The sequence below is a fragment of the Crassostrea angulata genome, chromosome 10 (genome assembly GCF_025612915.1).
Source record: "Crassostrea angulata isolate pt1a10 chromosome 10, ASM2561291v2, whole genome shotgun sequence".
NCBI lineage: Eukaryota > Metazoa > Mollusca > Bivalvia > Ostreida > Ostreidae > Magallana > Magallana angulata.
In genome coordinates, this window is record NC_069120.1 from 49,803,507 (window position 1) to 49,827,609 (window position 24,103).

The 24,103-nt window shown below is 33.3% G+C and overlaps 1 protein-coding gene across 2 annotated transcripts in view; it reads left to right on the plus strand.

The window, feature by feature from the left end:
* The first annotated feature begins 5,839 nt into the window (after positions 1-5,839).
* The window catches only part of LOC128166773 (probable G-protein coupled receptor B0563.6), a 44,079-nt gene continuing 25,815 nt past the window's right edge, over positions 5,840-24,103 (plus strand). The window contains exons 1-2 of one of the 2 annotated variants that reach the window (XR_008241174.1): positions 5,840-5,992; positions 19,786-19,949. The gene's annotated coding sequence lies outside the window, so the exon portion shown is untranslated. The remainder of the gene's footprint in view (positions 5,993-19,785; positions 19,950-24,103) is intronic. The other variant, XM_052832139.1, reaches the window with a different exon arrangement.

The following is a 24,103-nucleotide window of genomic DNA, read 5'->3' on the forward strand; positions in this document are numbered from 1 at the left end:
GATATGCATATTACCAAAAAATTCCGATTTCATTGTTCATTTGGGAATTGAAGGCCTTTTGAACTTAGAAATTCGGTCATATATTAATTTAGTAATCAACAGTTTGTCAGCGAACCGCCATTAAGCCGCTGCATAGAATTTCGTAAATTAAACTTTGTAAGTATTTAGGACACACTGTACAAATGTGCATAATTTACCAGGATATTTCGATTCCATTATTTCTCTTGGAATTTCGGCCCATTTAGACATAGAATTTTGGTTTCATATCTTTGAAAATGGAACAAGAGAGACAATGGCGTGAGTGATGGTTGTGTTCGTGATGTAGAGGTCAAACCATAAAGATCAAAGTAAATATTAATACATATTGATCTCGTTATAAAACAAGATTAAGAATCTACCTATATATGCAATTAGTTGCTGCAATTGTTTGTAAGTGGTTTGGACGTACATGTACGTACTGATTAGGTTAATACATTCAATTTTGTAATGTATAAAACCAAGAAGTGAACCGACAGTAAATGTTACTCAGTGTTTTCATTGAATAACATTTACCGTCGGTTCACTTCGTGAACATTATGTGTTCCCAAATACGTGTATATGTAAAAAAAAAATGTTACCTTAATTGTATGAAAATTTAAATTTAAAGCTATTTATTCATGATAAGGTTTTTAGCACTTTGAAGGATAGTTTCTGAAATATCGAAATATATCGATGACACGCAATTCAGATAGAATGACTTGTGAAGAGCTATGAACATACTTTAATTTGTTTTCCGAGTTGGGGGGGGGGGGGGCTAAGACAGGTCCATATATTTAACAGCAAATATGTAAATGATTTTACTTTTTACTAAAAGGATAACAAACTGAATTTACAAACATAAAGTCCCCCAAGTAACTAACAGGTTTTTTTTGTATATATGTTTAGCTAATGTACATCTTATTTCTAATATTTTAATAGATTTCCTGACAAATGAATAACAGCAAACTTCAAGCTTAACTGCGAATCAATATTTCCTTATGTCAAGGATCATTAGAAGATTTAGTATTCACTCTGAAACTAAAGATATCTCTTTCCTTCCGAGGGATTTCTTTGTTGTAATAATGGGCGTCGGGTGCCAGTCTACGGTTAGTTGGAGACAAAACATCTCGGAGAACATCTTAACAAAGCCTTAGACGAAAGAAATAGATTGTATTTTGCTAATCTTCTTTTTTTTTATTTCTTGATCAAAGCAGATAATTCAATGGCTTGAAGCGCGTGTCTTAAAGAAGAATTGTTTTTAACATTGTTTTACTTAACAATATGAAATATTAATCATATAAAATACATGTACCAACGTACACGAAAACCCAGAAATACATGTTTTACATGTATGTTTTACAATACATACGTTTGTTTATTTAATGCATGTAAATATATTTTATACGTATCATATACTTTTGCAAACCTGATAAAAATGTTCGAATAGTTGATAAATTACACGTTGTCCGAAAACAAATGCCTGCGCAAACGCGGGAATTCACATCTTCATGTAACCTGCTCTATGCGTTGCCCAGGCCAGTGACTTTGTTTTCGATCCAAGCATGGTGAATCTAATATATTTCGCAAGAACAACCTTACATTTACTAATCAAATTGTAACGATTAGTTTTCATTTAGATTTGTTTTTAAAATACATTCTCCATAAGAAATATATCTCAAAAAAAAGTTTTCAATTTTACACAATTTCGTAAATTCTTGACAGCACACTTTAAAATAACTTTATTTTAGGGTTGCTGCCCATGTCCTTTCTCCTATGAGACGTTCATTAATTAAGGTTCTTAGAACCATTTTAACAAGAGCTTGGACTCTAGGTAGTTGGTGTCAAACAGCATTGTGACTTAGGCCTGTCTAATTCATTGCTGTGCTCTCAACTACTGCTCTTTGAAATCAACAAGATTTGTCTGGCTTTTATGCTAAGACTACGCAACCGCTGTATATTTCACTTGAAACCAGCGTCATTTTCAACTTGTTTTGACGCAAGAAATAGAGAGTTACGTTACTGAAAGTCCAAGTTCTTGTTAAAATGGTTCTAAACCCTCGGCTACAAAATACGTAAATCTTTTTTATAATCTTATAATGTACATTTTCACGAAGCACATTACCTTGTGATTTAAAATGATCTATAAGAATGTATCGTGCAGTTCACATATTCGCAAGAATTGATTTTTGTCGAAATAAAGTTCTCCAAAAAAAATACTCAAGAAATTAATGTTTATTTGTAAGAGTTGTCATGAAAAAAAAATGAATAATAAATTTTCTATCAGAAACTCTTTGCACGAACGGTCATTTATTTTCTCATAAAAAGACTATGATATAATCTTTGCCATTTCTTAAGACTGTTATTAGAAAAACCCCGGTGGAGAAATTTTTTTGTTGTTGTTGAAAATGATATTGTTTGAAAAAAAAAATGGTTTTAAAGTAATGGTTGATTAGACCAATTTACAAAAACATTAAAAATACTGCATTATCTAAGTGGGCATCCAAAGGCTCAAGTGAGCTTTTCTGATCAAAATGTGTACGTTTTCTGTCGTCGTCGTCGCTGAAACTTAAGTGAAAGCACAGATTGTGCAGATCAGAGTTTGTTCAAATCATGATTCCTTGGAGAAGGGTTGGGCCACAAAAAGGGGGAGGGGCATTTAATTTGACAATTTGACTGACAGAGGAAAATCTCCTCATAAATACTGAAACAGCACAATGGGCATGATATTCATTTTTTTTACGGCTATTGTTGCTCAGATGAGCGACGTGGCCCTTGGGGCTTTTTGTTAGAAATCCCTTTGTGTACCTCACTACACCTACACTTATAATTTTTAAAACACTATGTCACAAGATGGCGATTTTAATGTTTTGTTAAACTGTTTATACCGTTCGATTGGCCTTTATATCGTAGTAGCTCCGTGGTTAAAATAATAGGTTTCTGAACTGCAGATCATGAGTTCGAATCCGCCTAAAGCTTATGTTCATATTAACTGAATTAAAGTTTTGAAAATGTAATTTCTCATCCAAAATTGCATTTTTTTGCCTATTAGACTTATATACTTCTTATCCATTATGATATCTATAATAATCAAGTAATTCTCTGCTGATTTGAAAAAATATTTTACGGTGTAGTGAGTCACCTTAATGCTTACTTGTTTTTCCAATCTGGTGTAATATTTTGTTTTGTCCCGAGAAAGGACTGGTTTTCCCAAATCAGGTTTTTATTCTTCGAACCTTCAATCCCATGATATACAAGTTAATTTTTAAAGAATTTTTTTATTTAGAGGGATGTTTCTTATCCAGATTGCTCAAATTTAGTCGAACTTTTATCTAAAGATAGGGAATGACAAATAAATAAAGTAAAACACGGTTATAGCGAACACACTTATAATGAATTGAGACTTACAGCGGTGGGGTCTTCATTTCCCATGACTATATAATATGTTGTAAACTTGACGAATTTCGCTTATAACGAAGTAAAATCACCCATCCCTGGTACTTCGTTATAAGCGTTTTCTCTGTTTGTGTTGAACTATGGGAATTATTCTGTTCAGTCGTGTGGTTGTACGACTGGGTTTCATATATAATGCGTTTCAACGCTGAAATAATTAGGTCGTGTGAACTCGTGTATATCATTTTATCAAGCCATGCTTTACTTATTAACTCGTTACGATGAAAGCAGTGAGCTCGAACACAGGATGTTTACATCGGGAGGAGCATCACACCAATTCCGTTCTTAAGACTGTTTAATGTAAACAAGAAAGCACAGGAACATTAAATTCAGCTAACTTAATTTTTTTATTATCGTTCATAAAAATGAACACCCAAGTGAACTGGATTATCGACAACCATAACCCTCATGTGGTTGATAAATGTCTGATGATTGTCCCTTTGATTTGAAACGATGAAGGTGTGAAACTTTTTAAAAAGCTCTTAGTGCCCATAAATAATGTATTTTAACGATTTACTATAAAAAAAAAATGTATTTTCTTGACGTTCTCTACCATATTTCGTTTAAGATTGGATGACAAGAAGCGTGTAGATAACCTACTCTGAAAAAGATTGCATACTCGATCAAAAAGCTGAAACTGATAACCATGTTTTTACATGTATTTTTCACCATAAATTGGAAATCCATTATTTTTTTTTATATAATTAAATCTATTAGTTCGGTAACGATTAGTATACAGATTAAAGACTTCTTGTATGTGATCAGAAATCCATTTGTTATATATACAAATTCTCAAATTCATGTTTTAAATTTTTTAAACTAATCTGTAGGATTGATTTATTGTGGTGTAAAAGTGGGCAATGTTGTATTGTGATTGTGCTGTAAAGGTAAGCGATATGAAGCATGGCTGTTCATGTATTGTGATCGATATGAAGCATCGAATTATTGTGCTGCAGATGTGTCGAAATGAAGCATCAATGCAATGTGCTGTAAAAGTTGGCGATATGATGTATTGTTGTATTGTGCTGTAGAAGTTGAGATATTACGCTTCGATGTATTGTGCTGGAAAACTTGGCGATATGATGTGTCGTTGTATTGTGTTGTAGAAGTTGGCTATATGATGTGTCGTTGTATTGTGCTGTAAAAATTGGCTATATGATGTATCGTTGTATTGTGCTGTAAAAGTTGGCTATATGATGTATCGTTGTATTGTGCTGTAGAAGTTGGCCATATGAAATATCGTTGTATCGTTGTATTTTGGTGTAGAGGTGGCAATATGAAGCATCATAATGATTGTATTGTGATGTAGAAGACGGCGATATGAAGCCTGAATGTATTGTGTTGTAGAAGACGGCGATATGAAGCCTGAATGTATTGTGTTGTAGAAGTGGGCCATACAAAGCGTCGATGTACTATGATGTCGATGTACTATGATGTCGAATTGGGCGATACGAACCATCGATATATTGTCATGTACATGTAGTAAATTGGCAATATGCATGACACATCAATACATAAAGTAAAAGGTCAGTTAGAGTTTTCTTTCGATACTAGTGTGAGTTTTAGAATTAGAGCGAGTAAACGGCAACCTATTTAATAATCGTAAATAGAAATACCAAGTCAAGATTTATTTTTTTTAATCTATAAGGTATTTTAGACTTCAGGATTCCGATTTGTTTAAAAAAAAAGAAAAAGCAGTCATTGTTATGTATATATTGATAGCCATGCAATGAAAACTTATTATAAAACAACACCCGGGTTGATAAAAACGCTCCATCTCAATAGCTTTGTTGAACGCTAATTACACGCAAATAGACAAAATCCGACCTTCCTTCTATTTCCTGTCTATAATAAACTATTCTCTGACCATGAGAAACTGGTAATGTTTGTTTCAAAACAGTTAGAATCATTAATAAAATTGACCTTAAAATGAGATATGTTTAAAATAGTGAACACGTGTAGTTAAAGTGAATTGAATTCTTGCTTAAATAATTCTTCTTAGACTTGAATCATACACTCCAACGTTTGCCATCATTTGCAAACCCCTCTACAGATCTAAGAAAATAACGATTCAAGCAAATTTAACAAGTTTGAACACAGTTGTTTGATGCCTTTCAAATTTCCTGTCCTAATTTTTTTTTTCGCGCTCGTTCAAATTTCCATTTCATGCTTTTAATCACTGTTAGTAATGTTGCATTGACATTAGAGAAAGCAATAAACTGCAATATGGTCTCTGTTCACACCAATAAATGAATGCCACATGCATCAAAACTGACAGCATGAAGGACTGTTTACTAATTAGTCGTAACGTGTACACAACTCTGGAATGGTCAAGGTTACATGTACGATGATATAACTAGATACTCAGATATCTACATCCACCAGCTGTTGAACTTTGGTACTATCTCAGTGGCTGTCTCTATATCCCACAATGTCAATACCTCATACACGTCGAACTGTCTCTACTGATGGTTTCGATTGTATCTTATTATTAACCAGCCGTCAGGTCATTGGAGGGAACCAGGTAAGCACTCCCTAAAAATGTTTACCAACCCCCTCCACCCTCCCTCCCTCCACGCTTAATCTGTTCTTCAGCTTGTATATCTGTTTACAACCCTTGAGTATTATTTTCTTCTTTGCTCTTTAAATTCTTAACTGTTTTAGGTGTATCTTAAAGTCTCCAATTTTGCGAGCATATTTCACTGTTAATGTTCATCCAAACCATGTATTAAAAAGCTGACATGAATTCATAAATACGCATTATTTCCCTTTTATCTCCGACTACCGCCATATTAGTTGTCGATTTCTATTGTTCTGTTCATCGCTACACACCCCTATATAAGACCGAAAGCACTATTCATGCTTCACCGCATTCAGGTATTTCATTCACCCGAACACGTTACCTTGGACGAAAAGACGTGTAGAAACGCGTTTTGAACAAAAATAATATGACAACCACTGCACTGGCAAGGAATATCCAATGAACGACGAAACAAGACAAACTGAAATCCAGACACAGATACTTAAAAAATCCTCGATAATTGTAGACCGTTTTCCTGTATATTTGATAACGTTGCACATGTGCAATCACACACTGTGGCAGATCGAGCATTGTCAGTGATCGCATGGATTTTTTTTGGTGTAGAAACTGATGGAAACGATGTTACGTTGTTACTTTCTTGGATTTACTATCATCTACTGTGTTAGATGCAGTACCACTGGGGTTTTCGAAAAGATACAGACGTTATGCACTCTGTATGAACGAGACACGTGTTCGATGTGCATGTGAAGTAAGGCAGTACTATTTGTGCAAAATAGTACGGATACCTTGGAAATTCTTTCAAAGAATAAATATATTTTGTATTTTATTGATTGCTGTTTCCTTTATTCTTTCCTACAAAGATTGTACTACAATATGTAGTTCATGCATTTAGAAGTCCGTGTAACCTGAATGCCTCGATCGGAAAGCAACCGACCGTAACTTTCTCGACCGGTATATATACCCCAGTGGCAGTAGAGGAGCGATCAAAACTAATATGGCGACCAAACGCTTTTATGAGTTCATGTCAGCTTTAAACTCAAAATCGGGATCGCTCCACGGATACTTGATTTGGATCGATAATCTCTTTTTTTCCAAATGAATCCAGTTTCTGGGTACAGTGTATATTTTTCTTCGAATGTTATTTTCAATTTATTAGAAAATGAAGCTGTTCCTTGGAAAAGTGGCTACGTGTACCTGTAAAGTTCGCGTCGCCATTACATTGGGCAATTCATTCAATGCAATTTGGCGAAAGTAAAACGACAATCATTTTCAATTGTCTTGAAATTGCTTAATGAAAATATTCAGAATCAAGCAAGATAATGTAACATTTCTCATTTCAAGAAGTTATGTTGCTCAGTGATAATATTCACCTGAAATGTGAATGTCATTCATTTGTAAAATTGTCATACAGCATTTTATTAACTTCTTTATTGGTTTCTCTTCATTTTTTTTCTTCGTTTTTTTTTTCGAGTTACCAAACAAGCTTTGACTCTTGAAACAGACAAAAATGCCATTTGTTTAACTTGAACAAAATTAATATTCTAGAAATTAAGTATCATGCATTTCTCACAAATCTGTATTTTTTCTGTTGAAGATAAAATGTCATTGAACAATCGAACATTATGATTTTACAGGAATTATCACACCATCCAATATTTCCTTGTTGTAATATCCCTATCATATATTTCTGTGAGAATGTGTTGATTTAAATTCTGTCTGTTGCCCGACTCTGAGCCGTTTCAGAAACCACTTGGTTTACAGTACAGAACAATGGGGTTGGTTTAGATCGACAAAAAAAATTGAACAAGTACGCTGCCAAGTAACAATACATAAATGTACCTACAAACCGTAATTTGTTACAATAATCATGGATGGCTGTTAGAAGAAACAGGAAGGTAAACGCATTTTTTTAAAGCGCTAAGCATAGCTCAGCGCTTTATTGTCGTTAGATTTCTACTTCCTGTGCATCGAATAACTGCCCCCTATGAGCAGAAATATAAATCATTTAAACTGGTTGGGAAACCAGTTTCAGGGGTTTACACACATAACTGCACGGGCTATTGTGAATCTAATGCGCAGGGCTTACGTACATCATTGCAGAGGCTGCTACGCAGTGATTAGTCAGCCTGCGGGCTGATTAATTAAGTTGTAATGAAACTTCAAGTGCGCTTGCGTAAATTAGAATTATGGGAAGGAATTACTAGACAGTCCTTGTTAGAGAAAATCGAAGAAGTTATGAAACTTGTCAGGGGTTTTTTTAGGTCCAACTGCGCATCGTCGCATTGTATACGTGTACACTGCTACACACTTGTCTCCTCACATACAGTTATAAAAACATCATTATAATATGTACATCCGCATATTATTATTGACCTGGAACCTATTTATATCTTGTGTTCTTATAGATTGTTTAGTCTCTTGTAACCTAAAATTAATATTCCACTTGCTGACTTTCTTAGCTTTTAAAAAGCTAACCTTGTGAGGAAATATACTAGTAGTGCGTAAACAGAAGCTTAAATGTAGAAAAATCAAAACGACTCGTAAATAGTTCTTAGTGTTCGCCGCTCTCCCCACAGCACATATATAAGGAACTGACTAAACACTTCAAGTTTGCATAGTAGATCTCATCTGTGTTGACGTATATTTTACGACGCTTACATTTGTTACTTAGACGCAACATCTTACCAGCTAAATGCAGTACATATGCACAAGAAGATTCAGAATATCAATTATAATGTTCAATGCAATACATTTATAAAGAAAATGCACGTATAACAACAATATAAAAGTGCAAACATTAGACAAACAAATGAATTTGACACGTCGCACACAAGGTCCAGGTGTGAAATCAAGTGTAACAAAATCAAAGGCAAAATATATCATGATTCAGACAAGTGTTCATTTACAAGTCGAGCTCAGTTTTAATTTAAATCAACTTTAGTCTATATGATAAATCATAATATACATGTATATTTAAACCACGCTAGGTTAGCACTTTTCCGTACTTTCAGTACTTTGATTTATTGGGGATATACATGATTGGTTTGTTCATGAAATCTATCTCTATACATGCATAACACAAAATTTCCATGTGTTTTGAAATGAAATGATAAATACAGTTATGAAACCAATGAAAGACTACCCTGTACAATTGAAGACGTATGTATTTACGTCACTGTAGTTAGAATTGAATCATTTCAATAGAACACTTAAAGAGACAGTACAGCTGAAAGCGCATGTGTGAATAACTTCAGATTTATACGAAAGCCGAGAAGGATCATTCGAAATACGAGATTCGAGATTCGAAATTCGAGATTCAATATCTAAATTAACCAATCAAATCATGGATCTGAAACCTGTATCCTAGCAACATCAAACTGTTCTAATCTCGAATCTCGTATTTTGAATCTCGAATCTCGAATGATCCTTCTCGGCTTTCGTAGATTTACCCATTGTTTCGTTAGGAAATAAGAAATAACGTTGATTGTTACAATTGAAATAGATAAAAATCCCTTTCACGTACCTAATGTAATTATAAGCTTCCGGAAATTTAAGAGTCGTACAAACCGGAATAATCTTATATCGTTTATTTGTACCACGTGGATTTTGATTGACAGTAATTGACACGTGCTGAAAACTACAAGATATTCGCCTGACTACGATCATCATGGTATACGCGGTAAAAAGGACTCTCTAAACGGAACACATGATCACTTTCTCGATAATCTATTAATGGTTTTCCAATTTCGGTTCATTTTAAAATGAACAGACACAAATGAGTCAAATAACCCCTCAAGGGGCCTCACTTATAAAAATAAATTTTGGTTGTACTCAACTCCTATCATAAGCACGCAAAATACATGCTTACAAAATAATAATTGTGGTTATTATAAAAACTTTGAAAAATTATTGAGAAGTAGAAAAGACATATTTTTATCAACAAACATGTACAGGAAAATCTTCGCGAGCCCTGCATGTGTTTTGTTTACAGTAAATACGCATGCGTAATAGTATAGAAGGCTGACCCCGTCACACGTTGCGATGTATTTATGTGATAGGTTATACGTAATTATTAATTTTAATGAAATAATTAGATTTATTTAATGGAAAACTTTGTAATTTTCTGAAAGTTTATACATTCATGAGTACTACAAAAATACCGAACCCGATCGGAAAATTTTTTCAAGTCGGTTTTTAGACGGGGTCACGTGACCCCGTCTATTATTTTCTGTCAGTCGAAGTCTCAAACCGGAAGGCACGCGTAGAACACATGAATTGAGTCTGCGCGTAAGAAAATAGTGCAGAAAGTTTTCATGCATTTCAGTAAATATATATTATAAAAAACACGCATTAAATCTTTTTAAGTCCTCTATGTGTAAACCAAATTTTATTTAGAAAATAAACAAATAGTTTTATTGATCAAAATATTCTTGATCGGGTTCAAATGTGGAATGAGTTACGTAACTGAATGCACAACGCCGTTGACGATTCAGTTGGTGTACAAGCTCATTGATCAATAGAAGAGGTTGAAGGTTGAATCGGAAGTAAAGTTCCCAAACGCAATGTGCCATTTCTGTAAAGTCGTGAATTTTATTTTGACAATCTTTCACCTGAATACTACCGAACTTCATGCACAAGCCGAAGTTAAAATCAAGACGGATTTTTTACAAAGATGTCTTACATATTTAAAAATAGATGTTTCATTGGCTTCCAGTCTACTTGCGGTATGACTCTTGAAGGAATTTTGTACATAAAAAAATAAAAACAAGTCTGAATTTGCCTTCACGTTCGTTGGCTCTTTTATTAATTAAACTGGATTTAAATTTGGAACAATGGACTGTAAGCAAAATCTATATACATGTAGATTATACATTTTGGGTGACCAATACATCAAATAATATATACAATCTTATCGATTGAAGAATCAAATTAAATGTTAATTTTCATGTTGTCCGGTTTAGTTGGAATCAGGCTTGGGGTGAATTACTGTAAATTCCTAATTAAACGCGAGGAATTAATATCCGCGTAAAATCGCGAGAAGCATCCTTCGCGGATTTTAAAATCTCTCCATTTTTTTCTGAGAGTTGAAAACTATAAGAAATAAGGAGAAAAGTTCAACGTTCGCGATTTTATATTCTCGCGATTTGGTACAAACCAGCTGGATCGCGGAATTAAGTATCCGCGTAATATAAGGAATTTACAGTACATTGTAAAGTAATGTTTTACATTACCATTTTTCATGAATTAGGGCATTAAATTACCATTACCATTACTTCATTTTCTTGAAGTAATGCATTGCATTACCATTACATGAGGCAATAAGTTTTAAAAAAGTAATTTAAAAGCTAAATAAAGAGTTTTTGTAGATGTTTCATAAATAAAACATGCTTAAACACATTGACAGGTTCACGTTCAATATCAGGTTCAAATTTAATGACTTATACAAGATTGCTGTTGCACTTGTAGTTCTCAAAGTAACGTTGGTCCCGTAACATTTACACGCTAATTGTGGAGATGCCAATCTCTGTTATTTATGTCTCTGATATTCGGAGAATGATTTTTAATGAACGGAACGGTTGTATCGTAATTCGAGTAGGTGATGTTCGAGTTTACACAAAAAGTAGTAAGTGGCGAACGGATTTATTTTTACCTAATAATTTTGCATGAACGGCTGCAAGAAAATCGTATCAGATAAGTCGGTCTTAAAAATCAAAATGGCGACCGTGACAAACCCTTTATCTTCCTTGATATAGTTGTTTTGATTTCCCGGTTAGTAGTAATTCTTAAAATTTTTCCTTGGGGTCTTATTTTACATAAAATACCGTTGTGTCAATTTTTTACAATAATGAAGGCCAGGATTGAGTAAAATGTAGGCAAAGTACAAAGTATCAGACAATTGCAAAAAGCCTAATTAACATAGATTGAAGTAACTAATTCAAACTCATATTTTAAGAAGCATATTCGAGGAAATCAAGTACAATTACAAATTCAAACTTTCAAGACCCCGTCTTTCAGTACTCTCAGTACTTTGATTTTTAAAAGATGCGCCGTACTGTCTCTTTAAACTTAATTAGTGTGTTAAGCCATTGGGTAATTTTGCATGAATGTCTGTAGCTTAATTAAGTATGTCATTCTTGCATGATAAAATCAAAAATTGCTAGAGGAATTTGTGCGTTCTTGCTTATCATCAGTCCGATCTAGAGACAAATAGCGGGGATCTCAAGTGTATAATTCAATCAATATCAAATGCTAAAACGTATTTGTGTCGTAGTTTTGAAAAATATCAGATGCTAAAATTTAGCAACCATCATGTACTCAGAAGGTACTCGTCAAACTCAATGTGTAGCGGCCTGGGTTAGTTGTCTTTTTCTTTCCAGCGTCGTTGTTTCAAACTCTCTGTTGATGTCTGTTTCGTACTTTCAAATTATATTTCTAGATTTCTTCTGCGAATGAAAGATATAATCGCATGCCTTTTAATGGATCTTTATTTAAACGAATTTGTTCCTTAATGTTTTGTCGATTTTCTTGTTATATAATTATAAATGTACTGCACCGCCCCCCATTTGAATCAAGGGCTATAGTGTGTACAAATTTGACGTTTTATACAGTCCAGATATGTTTTAGTTTCTCTCATTTAAAGCTACTGCAACAAAAATACACAATAGCCAGTAAACCAGTTTCGTACGTAGAAGGAAATTATTATATTTCACAAAATAGGACATATACATGTATATTTGAAAATAGGGCATATTGTTGATTAAAATGCATTGATAAAAATCGTTTTGTATTTCGTGAATGTTTTGAAAGAAAAACAAAAAAAATCAAGATATGTTTTCGTTTCACTCATTTAAAGTTACTCTAACAAAAATGCACAATAGCCAGTAAACTAATTTCGTACGTAGAAAGGAAATTATTATTGATTAAAATGCATTGATAAAAATCGTTTTGTGTTTAGTGAATTTTCTGCAAGCAAAACAAAAAACAATACAGATATTTTATTTTTTATGATGTTAGCACTCGTTTGGGATATTTCGAATCACCCCGCATTCCCTGTTTTCGGAAGTTTTAAGTATTGCTATGCAATATACGAATTATCAATTAATGATATTACATGTATTCAACAGACATCATAATTTTAGCAATGTAGAGGCTGTACATATACAAAATTTTAAGAGGAAATTACATACATTAATAAAAATATTGTGTGATTTATATAATGCACTCGCTATTTTCTATATATATGGAGGGAATTTGAATGATGAAAACTCTCTTCTGTGTTTCTCATTTATACTGTATCCTTATTTATCGAAAAATTACTAGACTTACTAAAATTGATAGATTGGTAATTTTATGAGCTTTCAAAAATCGTACCAAAATTTTCACAATACCTACGTAAAGTAGCGTGACCAAATTGCTGCATTTTAAACCCCATTCAGTTTAGGGTTTTTCGAATCAAGTGTGTACAGGATGACCGCACTCTAATAAATGGTGACTTACCCCACATGTGTTATTGAAATGTTTTTGTTTATGCAATTCAACAATGATACAGTGCTAGGAGACTATGAAAATCAAACTTTGTGTACGGTGATGGATTCGTTGTGGTTTTTGCTATGAAGATATTTTTTGTGGCATAGCTTCTGAATCTAAGTACCCGGAAGTGACCCACAAGACATTTAAGTGATGGTGTCATAAGAACCCCTGTCAGAGTCGCTATTCATGAGACAAAAATTGTTTGCGCCACAAAATTTTTCCCTATTATTATCTTTTTCTGTTAGTTTGAAACAACCAATTATAACAGGAATTGTACATATTTTGCAACCACATTGTAAAAAGTTATTTGGAATACCCAATATGACTGAAATTATTTGATGATTTCATTTCTTTTTTGTTATATTCAGGTATCTACATGCCATTAAAACAGTTACAGTCTTAATAAAACATTTATAAGTAAATAGTTTCTATGCTCTGGTGTTATGTAATGTGGTGTATTTAAAGTTTAAAGATCAAATTAAAATGCATTTCAAAAAGATATTCCGATATTGTCGCGTGTTGGATTTATGTGTACATTAGCCTACAAATACAACATCCTAATTCGAAACGGAAGACAAAAATTGGAAATTAGTTAACTAGATAATAGGAAAATAAAATAACGAGTTAAAGTAACATTAGTGGCACTTTTATCATTAGCCAAAAAATAAGTATTACAGACATTAACCGTTATGTTTTTAAGCAGTTATATTCGCTTTCTGAAATTATCTTCTAGAACTATTTTCAATTTTAGTCGCAAAATTTATCTACATATCGAAACTTTCTAAAACGAAAACCATATGTCGGTTAACGTACATTTTGTTCTCAAAACCCATTTAGTTCCAGATAGACATTAGCGCTGACATTATTTGATTGTAGAACACTACGATGTAACGCCTTCGTGTTTGCCATTACCATATCAGGTTTTACTAAATTAAAAAAAAAAAAAAACTCCCTCATTCTTATCGCTGCCTACCATATAACAACCCAAAATGGGAGACGAATTCTGTGTCATTTTGTCACACAATGTGAAATTTAGGTTTTTTTTTCTTTGGTTAGATGTTTACGTGACGTAATAAGTCGTTTGATTGTTATTATAACAACGTTTGAGGGTTCCAAGTTTCTCTGCAATCACTTTGCTGAACACAATATGATTTTATTTGCACTAAATGACGATGATAGCGCAATTAAAGTGTAAAGCTAATTGCAGTTTGATTGCATGAGAAAAGAAGATAATGTCCATTTTCAGTAACTAAGATAACGGTTTAATTTTGTCATATTGCTTTTAAAAGGAAAAAAAGCAGACAGAAATTCATCTAGACGGATTCATCAATATACTGGCACGGTGCCAAACGTCAATCTTTGATGTTGTTAACGTCGATGTCGTATGTGGGACGAACTGTCTCATTAAAAAACAATCTACATTGGACCCCTTTACAAAATGTGTCTTTTAGATTATTAGTAAAATCTAGAATTCTTTTCAATATAATCGGTAAGAAGCTTTGATTTACAGTATAATTATTGTGAATATTTATGGATTTTTTTTACATTTTTCCTAGCTTTCGCCGTCAACAAATATTCTATTTATTAAATATGAATTACAAAACTAACGTCATTTCTAACGTCATATAAAACCGGTAAAAAAACCAGTCACATTTCCAAAGACAATCGGTAGGCGGTTTTATAAAAAAAAAATGAGATTGTTCGGGTGGCGGTTGGCAGTTCATCAGCTGTTATCAACCCCTTTTTTCGTCAACCGACCAGTTTTGTCCGTCGGACCAATTTATAATTTTTTCTACGTCGGTGGCCGACTTCTTCATTTGAAACAGTCGTTGATTAGTCTGTCGAGCAACGCTCGATCATCGTCTAACCATCGGCAGACAGTTTATGTCTGTCGTTGGTCGGTCGACATTTAGGCAATTCGATTTTTCTTAAATGTCGGGCGGCAGACACCGATTGACTACCGAAAATCGACCGAGGGTCGAATGATCCATCGGGCGATGTTGATAAATCGGCTAAAGGACGACCGATCGTACACGGATAACATTAAACATCTAACCGTAATCCTAACCCTAACCTTGAAAAAATAATTAGGAAATTTTTTTAGCATCAGGATTAACATTTTAGCATTAGGCACCATCCCTTCTACGGCAAAATTTTCTGGGTGCGGGCATGATGAAGTACATGTATACCTAGAAATAGATAGAGGTGAAAGTCGAATGACCACAATATCAATTTGAGCTTAGACTTGAATTCTAATTTTCTGTGTTAAAGTTTTACATAGGAATATATAGAGTAAATCTTTAAAAATCTTCTTCTCAGAAACTAATCAGCCAGATGATTTCTTATAATTGTTAAGACTTTGGCTCCAGGGGCCCGTTTCACTAAAAGGCGTAAGATACAATGTAGGCCTTAGGACGTACGCCAAAATTTAGTCCGGCGAAAACTGCGTTTCACTAAGAGGCGTACGCCTGGCCGTAAACATTAGTATCGGACTAAGTTAAAGCTGACATGAATTCATAAATACGCATTATTTCCCTTTTATCTCCGACTACCGCCATATTAGTTGTCGATTTCTATTGTTCTGCTTTTCGCGACACACACCCTATATAAGGCCGAGAGCCCTCGTCTTGCTTCACCGCATTCAGGAATTTCATACACCCGAACACGTTACCTTAGACGAAAAGACTTGTAAAAACGCGTTTTGAACAAATATAATATGACAACCACTTCACTGGCAAGATATATCCAATAAACGATGAAACAAGACAGACTGAAATCAAGGCGCAGATACATAAAAAAAAATCCTCGATAATTGTAGACCGATTCCCTGTGTATGTTATGACATCGCACATGCGCAAACCACACACTGTGGTAGATGGAGCAATGTCAATTATCGCATGAATTTTATAAACGGGGAGTTTTTGTAGGAACGGATGGAAACGTTGTTACTTTCTTGGACTTACTATCATTTATCTACTGTGTTGGATGTAGTGTCGCTGGGGTTTTCAAGAAGATGCAGACGTTATGCACTCTGTGCATGAACGACACACGTGTTCGATGTGCATGCGAAGTAAGACAGCACTGTCTGTGCAAAATAATACGGATACCTTGGACATCCTTTCAAAGAATTAATATATTTGTATTTCATTGATTGTTGTTTTTCTTTATTCTTTATTACTACATTTTACTACAATGTGTAGTTCATGCATTTAGAAGTCTGTGCAACGTGAATGCCTCGATCGGAAAGCAATTCCGACCGTAACTTTCTCAACCGGTATATATACCCCAGTGGCAGTAGAGGAGCGATCGAAACTAATATGGCGACCAAATGCTTATATGAATTCATGTCAGCTTTAAGGCCGGACTTACGTCCTTGACAACGAGCTTATGCACATGCGCAAACAGATGTTAAACAGTAGAAAGGAAGATAGATAGATAAAGAGATATAGATAGATATTCTTTAGATAGATAAAAAGATAGAAACTAGTCAATTGTGTTAGAGAGTGAGAGAGAGAGAGACAGAGAGAGAGAGAGAACCGTAAAGTATTCAGGAATATTAATCCTGTTAAGTGACAAAATCACACAACAAAACTTGCTGAAATGTTTTATTTGAAAGATATATTTCATGAAGCATACAGGATATGTTCATTCAAAATTATTAACTCAACAGAACTTTTTTGTTATCGATATCTACGGTGATTTAACCATGCTTCGAACACCCTTGGAATTTTTCTTTTTATCATGCGTCAATTATGGCCCGAGTATATATATATTTTTTTTAATTAAATTTTATGGTCTACTCCTGCTATATCATTGAAAAAGAAAATCAGTGAATTTGTTTAAAAATAGAAAATATAGCGAATTAATGCAGTATTGAGCTATTTAACCATGGATTGGACAATATTAAGCAAGCATGGAACAACCATACAACAGATACTAAAAATAACGAAATATTAATATTTCATGCCCCCCCCCCCCAAAAAAAAAAAACAAAAAACGAAGAGGCTCGGATAAATATATTTATTACATTCATATTAAGATTTGTGTCAAAGTAAAATGTGGAGCAAAAATGACCTAGGGATGAATTCCAAGTCTAATTTTTTTTTAACACAATTTGTTTCCGAAGTTAGTTTTTTTCGAATTATTTAAGTGAAAGGGTATAACAAAGCATAAGTGCATGCACTTTTATTTGTAAATGTTTCACCAAAGTTATCAAATCCAAGGTACAGATATATGTGTCAGACGTATGGTGGACTCAACATAAACTACCCAAGTACACTTACAGGTGTATTTAGTATATTGAACGAGGCTTCATATAAATTTGAAGTTAATAAGGAGTAGGTGTATGTAACCTACGAAATAAAATCTATTTAATTTGGAGTCAGAGTTTTGCATCGGTTGTATGATAAATATCTAATATTTAAAAAAAAATTAGGGACTTTTGACGAATCTGAAACATAGTTGGAGCTTTCATCATATTTTGGTATTTACATTTAAACAATACTGAAAATACTTTTGTGATTAACCTTAGTTTATCTACCTAAGCTTACACCTTTTACGCACCAAAAATGAAATTTAAAAAAAGAGGAAAATATAAAAGTCAATAATTCACTTAGTGAGTTTCAAATTTCAAAATATTCCGCTCACACATATTTTGCGTGAAAGTTGGGGGGAGATGAAATGCTTGAAATGCTAGACATTTCTTATACAAATATACCTTTGTACTACATGCGCATCATGTATGTATATTTTCTGCATTTATTCATTGCCCAATTTACTAAAAAAAATGAAACGTAAATCAAATTATTGAATTAAAATAATCGAATAAAAACTATATATCGATTGTCTAAATATGTCATTTTAACATATAAATGGCAAGTGCAAATATAAAGAATGTGCACAAAACATGGTAAGAAAGATTCTATTCGAGAATTGGTACCACCTATCAAAACTCTTAAGAAAAATATTTTCTTAATTTCATATGAAATCAATAAAATTTACATGACAAATTGTACAATTTAACATTACGGTCAGCACCGATATTCTCAGCAACAGAATTAGCAGTCAATTCCTGTTTACGCCATAAGTTACGCATACCCTAGGCTAGGCGTAGATGTTTGTCTTAACTTAAGGCGGGCGCAAAGTTACGCCTTTTAGTGAAACGGACCATAGTCCAAATATTTGCCTTAAGTCCGGACTTACGACAGGCGTAAGGTTACGCCGGGTGTACGCCTTTTAGTGAAACGGGCCCCTGTGACAATTCTTCGGCCTCACAAGAAGGTTCAGAGTTTGATGTAGCTTTATATCCCATATATAAACAATTGTTAAGGATCTTTTTGAAAACTGCAATACTAAAGATGTGATATGACTATAAAATCATCCTGTTAGAAAAGGGACTAATGATTATAAACATAAGAATATCCACGGGGAAAATGGATTTTATTTATACAGGATCTACATTTATTATTGTACATTGTCCAGATTGTTTGTATTATGACTCCATTAAGCTGATTTCATCATACCTATTGTTCCTCAGGTGAGCGATGTGGCCCATGGGCCTCTTGTTAATTTTTTTTGTAAAAATGCTTAATATTTTTGTTTGTGATGACGATGATTTGAGCTTAGAATTTTATTTTTAATTTAAATTTCCTTTGGGTTAAATTTTTAATGTAAAAAATGCTTCATTTACTAGTATTTGTTTGTCATGACCACGATTTGAGCTTAGAATTTTTAAATAATAATGTGAAAAAAAGCTTTATTTATTTGTTTGTAATGCTGGGCAATTAAGTCCTGTGACCAATAAATAAAGAAGAGAAGGTTTTATTTTTTGCTTTAAACCAGTGGTCAAAGGTATGTCAGTACCCAGAGCTTGGGAATACAGCGACTGTTGAACAATGTAAAGTAGCAACTTTTGGACCAGAATTGAAGAGGATTGATCATGATTATTTCCCGTCTTTAATGTCTAGAATGCCAAACAGCTTATTTCTTATCTTATGCTTGATCAATTTTTGAATGTCAGCTACATTTATGTAGCTGTAAAGCGAGGTTCAAATATCACTATTCTTTGTTCTGATGCAGTACGATACTCTTCCATACTTTTTCTATGCTAAAAAAACACCCTGTTTTCAAGCTCTCTGAAATGATTTCCTTTTGATCTGTTTCACATTGAGAAAAAATCCTTATCTTGCTTCATATAACGACCAGTTGAAGTGTTAACTCGCCCATTTCTCCGATACACATTGCAGCTCGTCCCTCAATCAGGGAACCTGGGGATTGGTAAATGAAAGATAGACTCTTCCAATAGTCTAGGACTGCGACGCAAGGACTGTGTACCATTATTCTACAAACTCTTAGTTATACCTGGCATTATGGATTAAAGGATTGTACACGCATCTGATTGTAATTGACGGTAAGTTTCTCTCTCTCTCTCTCTCTCTCTCTCTCTCTCTCTCAGAGGCATTTATTGTCAAAATTATTCTACATAAATTCCTCTTTAATAATTATTTGATAGTTTGATACGTTGTGTCAATTCAGTTTTATCTTGATGTCTTTTATTCTCCATAAAGTGCCAAGGGAAATTATTAGAAAAATGTAAATGATGTATAGCTTCCACCCCCCCCCCCCCCTTCAAAAATGTAGCAAATCTCTTTTCCACTTTATTAAACTATTGCCAAAAACTTCAAATCGTTTAAATTTCAACATCGATAATAAAAAACACTTGAATTGGTGACTGTGATGTTTATTTTTGTGATTGGCTTCGGCCGATCACGGTTGTTTTCGTATAAGGCTTCACTTTTTGCGCACACATTACGCTTCTCACTAGTTATGAATTAACTATGCTCTGACAGATTCATGTTAATCTTTTATCAATAGTGTTATACCTAAGGAACTTTATTTTGTTCTATTTGACTTGATATTCTAAAATTTAAACAGTTACACGCACTTAAATTTGTATTTCTTTACATGCGAAAAAATTCGTTCGGAATTAGATTTCGATGGCAGAGGATATTTTTTGTAGAAGAAAAGTGAAGCAGAAAGTGCTCATATACTTGTATGTGTTCTAATTTTTTCAGTGGAAATTTAAATTTGCTTAAATTGGTTTGCATGCAGGGGACACATTAGGAATTTTTAGACATTTCAGAGTAAAACAAGTACAGCATACATATAGCATTATTATATAGAATAGCGATCTCTTCATCTCAAAATTTTCTGAAAAAATTGCCCTTTTTCACAGGTCGAGCACCTCGCCCTAGTCCTGAGCAACTGCCTTAAACTAACATAGGACGTCTACTCATGCAAATAATAACCAATGAATGGTTGTTTTCGTGTTCTGAACCGACACTCAATCGCAATTTCTCGGACCTTTCCGACAGAGCTCGGAGAACACCTCGAATGTATTACATAGGCGTCCATGACAGCCCCCTTTGGATAAAAACTTGATATAAATACAACACATTTTACGGTCCGGTAAGATGCGAGCTGGACTACATTAAAGTCAATGATGTACACTAAAATATAGCACAGAAGCGAAATATAAGGCTGTTCAGCTGAAATTATTTTAATCCATTTTGTATAAAATTATAACATCCGGTAATGTTAATACACTCGAGGTGTTTTTCCGAGCGTTGCGATTTATTAACCAACCCAATTTCTCAAGCATAAAACCGAAAGTGAAAGTTTTGGCCACAGTTTCGCATTTTCGTTCTATGTCTAATAAAAAGAGCTACCAGTATTAAAGTACCATATATCAATGAAATGGACATAAGCTCCTCTGTCCACAAAATGAATGCAGTGAATATTCTAACAATTTAAACACCTCAAATAACTAGCCGAACCTTAGGTTCTAGCTTTATTTCAAAATTTTAAATGGGGTCATTCGTGCGAAACTATCCCCTGCCACCTTCGCCTACAAAACGTAAAGTTAATTTGTTCCTTGCTATTTCGGAAAGTTTAATGCATGTTGTACTTTCGGCATTATATAAAACAGAAAAAAATCATACTGGCAACTAATATCACATGCAGATCTTACTAATTCTGACGATCCCAGACAGCCTATAAAAAAGATTAAATCAAAGTATTTTCCCGATTTCTGCAAGTGAGATAAGTGATTGATTGAAGTACATCAAGTTATAGATCATAACCAAGTGATGTAAAAGGTTGCTCCTTTTGATAGACTTATTTATCGATGTGGGTATTTATATGTAAGTAATTGAGACCCCTGGTCAGACAAGTGCGTGTCTAAGGTTTTTTTTATTAGTGTAATTAAGACGTGATTGGTTCCGTCCACGACGAGTCTGAAGCAGGACATTATTAAGCAAGCCGTTTTATTGCCCAGAAAATGGTATCCAATTACTGACTATTTTCTTCATTCGTAGCTATATATAAGAGATGAAGCACTTCTTTTTCTTCTTGGAGTTTGGTAAAGCGCAGTTTATATATGTTTACATTAATCCACTTACGTTAATTAATTGATATTATGTTCTTGGGCGATCGAATTATGTCGTTCTGTCGTGAATTGCACTTGGAATACAATGTGTTCAAGGGAACATATTGTTGCATGTTTGCACAGTAAGATATGAAAACCATTAAAAGAGAAATGAATTAGCTTTATAGTTAAAAAAAAATCATTAAGTTATTGTCTATTTTACCAAAAAAATTTATAATCTTGTACGAATACCTTTTAATTATTATTTTTTTTTGGGGAGGGGGGCATGATTTTATTCAGGATCAAGTCTAGTAAATTATACTTTTATCTTTTAATATGCCATCGGATGTTAATTCAATCAAAATCATTTTTTAAGATCGCTTTCTGAGAAGAAAGTGACAGGATATGCAGAAACATTTATTTTAATTCGGAGAGCGTATTAAGGAAGGAGCCCTTTCGTTATCAAACATACTTCTTATAATAAGAAATTCATGAAATTTTGACACAGTCAAACGGATCATATTACCAAATGATTCTATCAGTTTAATCAAATTTGACCTTTTCGATTTCGCATAAAGGTAAGGTCATGGTCACTACCTTTTTCCTAAACGAAAAGGATGATAAAAATAAGTGTAGTTCTTTGTAGTTCTGTAGACATTTGTTTAAGATTTGAAGATTCTATTCTTCAATGAAATGATAGAATTTAAGAATATCTATCAGCTTATGCTACTAAATTGGAATAAATAGTATACTAAAATTGATATTGCTTAGCCCGCATTTCCTCTAATTTTCTTAAATTTTGAAGAAATTTCGATTATCTTTTTTATGCATCCAATAATAAAATATTTCAGATTTTTATGTATTATGAAAACTTTATATAAAGATATAAATTGACAGAAAAGCTAATATATTGACCATTTGATAAGAGAGAAAAACTGATTTAAGTGATTTTTTCATAAAATCAATGTATAGAATGGGCGTTTTAAAAAGCTTATAAAAATGTAATTTGATAAGCAAATCATATTTTAAAAACATATTCTGAAACCTAAGTATCATATCATTAGTTTACATTAGTAAAAAAGTCCAACATTAATGTTATTGTTTTTAAAACGCTAAAACAGACTCATTAATCTGCAGCAATTTCGAATTGCGAAACATGTGATATTTTCCTACGCCAATATTACGCCAAAAATATAGTCCTTGTAGATTCTAAACATTGATTACTTTTTCTATGCCAAATTGTGTGATAGTAAAATAACAAAGAAAAATACGCTATTTTAATTTTCTTTCATCTTGATTTAATGAACAATTAATAAAATTAACGTTTGAAAAGTCGAAAACCAGAAAAGATTCCTTCCTTAAACATGCTGCTTTCTTCTTTTTGAATAGGGTTTATTACTTATTTAATCCTGGACCAATCGATGACGATGGAGTCAGCAAATTTGACAAACGGACATTTCAAACTTTATCAATGTAACCTATAAAGCCTTCTATAAGTTATAAAATGATAAAAAAAAAAACAATGATCCGAATAACTTCTGTCGGTTCTTCCGGTAGAGATAATATTATCCAATTTCGGCAAAGAATTATGCATATCTCATGGTTTTTTCCAAGAGTATATGAACAAATTTTGAGTATCAGAAATCTGTAACGTTGTACTTTTTCTTGTAAGGACATAAAAATAGAATCTGAGAGGTACGAGACAATTATATATATATCGAATAATGAATTTGGATTGACATTATCACTTATTAGGTTCGTTACTGGCTGACTACAGACATATATAGGGTTGATCAGTCTCATAAAACCTAATAAGTGTTTTGTTTTCCTGAGGACCATCAAGTGCCACATTTATTCGCAAAAAACGATGATCTACGCAAACCCATGTACAAATACATCTCGTCCAATTTTACTCATTTAAACTCTTCAAAATTATCAATTTCACCTTCCAATTCCTCTTTTAAAAACTAACAATCTTTTGTTGAATTTTTAACGTTTTCTCTCGACGCTGCCATTTTGTTCTGCTCCACACACAATAATTAATGTGACGTCAATATTTAAAGGGCAACTACTCTAACTTTGAAGAGTTTCAAAGGGCAACTACTCCAAATATTTTAAGAACTCACAGCATGTATTAA